We start from the raw sequence: 2,967 nt of genomic DNA on the forward strand, positions 1-2,967 counted from the left end.
CACACACACACACACACACACACACACACACACACACACACACACACGCACACGCACACACACACCAAGTATCCGCTTTGCTGCAGCCGGCAAGACGCAGCCGAATGATCGGGTCCCGCAGCTACATGTTAAACTACAGAGCAACAAACGGAGAGGCTCAGCTGGAGGCTGCAACACAAAGGTCAGTTCCTTTTGTTACTTTAAACAAGGTCACGTGATAGTTGATAACACAACAAGCACACTGATACTTTTAATACATTCTTATCACTAGTTTCAGCTTAATAAGTTTTCATCTACATCTATCACCCATCAGCATCTGCCTCTTGTTCTGGGGTCAGGTCTTGTGGCAGTTTGAGCAGTGAGACAGACATCTGGCACAGCCACCTCTTCCTTTAGGTTGTGTTGAAGATGTTTCCAGGCCAGATGTTTCCAGGGTCTCCTCCCTTGAACAGGTGCCCAGGAGGCAGATACCCAAACCACCTGGCTCCTCTCGATGTGGAGGAGCAGCGGTTCTACTCCGAGTCTCTCCCAGATAACTGAACTTTTCACATTATCTCTAAGGGAGAAACTTATTTTGACCGCTTGTATCTGCAGTCTTGTTTTGTCGGACTCAGAGTTTGTGACCATAATTAATTACAGATTTGCTCCATTCATAATCCGAGTATGTTCATGTTGGATTGTGGTGTGCCTCTAACATCTGTGTTTAACAGAACAATGATCACATCTTTGAATTAAAGACCCATTATTTTAAGGAACACACCTGCTGCCTTTCATTTAGGCTAAGATTGTGAAGAGAGAGAGTTGTGTATGTTTCAGTCAAACCTGGTTAAATGTTAGGCCACTATGCATGCACAACAAAGTCTGTGTTGACTCTCAGCTACTGCACGGCCATTTTTAGCACAATATCTGTAAAATCATCCTAATTATAGCCTTTTTTGTGTCAGTCCAAATCTTGAAGAATACACTAAGTATTTTGTGAAGGTTTCATTGGATTAATTCATGCGGTATTTCGCTAACAGACAATAGTTAATAACAGAATTGTAAACAGATTATGTGCTCTGAGTTTGTGTTGGTGATCATTTCAAGCTACCACCACAACACGTTTTATGTCTAAATCTTTAAAACCAGCTGACTTGTAATCAGTTTTGTGTTTGCAGAAGTGAGCTGGCTGTAGAGCCCATCTTGAAACTGGTTGGCTCTGAAAATGAACCAGCTGTAGACGTACATCCAATAATTACGTTCTGCACGTTTCATGAAAATCTGACCAGTGTTTCACAAGAAAATTTGCTACCAGTGAAATGGGAGAACAGTGGTTAGAGAGGTTACTTCACAGCAAGAAGGTCACAGGTTTGTCTCTGTTTCAGTGGAGTTTGCATGTTCTCCCCATGCACGCATGGGCTCTCACAGGGTGCTCCGGTTTCCTCCCACAGACCAAAAACATGCATGTTAGGCTGATTGGTAACTCTAAATTGTCCCTAGGTGAGAGAGAGAGTGAATGGTTGTTTGTCTCATTTGTCTCTATGTCCCTGTGATGGACTGGAGACCTGTCCAGGGTGTCCCCCACCTCTTGTACAGTGACAGCTGGTTATGGGCACCAGGTCTCCATGACCCGGGCAGGAAGCATGTGTCAAGATAATGCATTGATTGATTGATGTAAGAGAAATGATGTCATCATTTTACCTGAACTGACCCTAATTGCTCTTTATTTTATTTACAGTAATCCAAAGGAAGGTCAGGGATGTGAAAACCAAGAGCCAGACAGACAAAAACTCTCAGATGAACCATGTGAAGAAGATGAGCTTGATGTCTCCCCATGTGTCAGTGCTGCATCGAACCACTGCGATCCAATGGACGCCTACAAGCGAGTAGCCCCCCAGTTATTAGACGAGTTGGCCCATCTTCTTTCACAACACAAGTGGTCTGAGGAGGTGGGTATTCCCTGTGGGATTGCTAATATCCTAAACACCTCCTGGGATGATCTGACTGCAGGGGCGTCGCTGCGTTTAAGAAGTCCTGCACCAACTGACAAACAACCCAAGTCCAAAGGTTCTCTGAACTTGGAGCAAGCGTCCCCCCTCCAGGCACGTGACGGTGCAGAACCAAGAGAAAAGAATCCACGTGTTGGGGGAGATGATGATTCATCTGAGAGAGAGCCCCACATTAGATCACATGTGAAATCCTGCAAACAAAATTCCATTGGAGGTAAATTTGTCCTGAAGTCACAACGATTTGGGAGAGATACACTCATTTAGATATTTTAATCATTTTTCAGACATGAACATTTGGAGCCATGACGAACACAACACGTCACACACATGAAGATGAAACTAAACATCTACATCTAGGCTGAATCTTCCTGGTACTGTGAGCACAGCTTTTATTGCTTGTGAAATCCTGCAGCTTTGTAGTTTCATCATGGTGAGGCAGAGGAATGTTTGAACAGCAGGTGAACGGGTCAACATGCTGAACACGTGGGCCCTCAAAGTCAGGGGCCCCGCCTCCTTATCTCAAAAGCTATGATTACATCATTTCATTCACACAATCAATAAATGTTGAGCAATAAAATGGCCGCAGAAAAACTAAAACTAAAACATGGAACTGATCCACAGAGAGTGTAAAATTGTCCAACTGGGACAGTGGAAATGAAAAGAGCACAAAAGCAAAGAAAACAATCAAAATACATCTACCTCCTCCATCCATCCATCCATCCATCCATCCATCCATCCATCCATCCATCCATCCATCCATCCATCCATCCATCCATCCATCCATCCATCCATCCATCCTTCCGTCTGTCCGTCCGTCCATCCATCCATACATCCATCCATCCATACATCCATCCATCCATCCATACATCCATCCATACATACATACATACATCCATCTAACCAACCAAGCAACCAACCAACCATCCAACCACCCATCCATCCACCATCCATGCATCCATCCATTCATCCAACCAACCAT

The sequence above is a fragment of the Nematolebias whitei genome, chromosome 10 (assembly GCF_014905685.2).
Source record: "Nematolebias whitei isolate Nwh7 chromosome 10, NemWhi1, whole genome shotgun sequence".
Taxonomy (NCBI): Eukaryota; Metazoa; Chordata; class Actinopteri; order Cyprinodontiformes; family Rivulidae; genus Nematolebias; species Nematolebias whitei.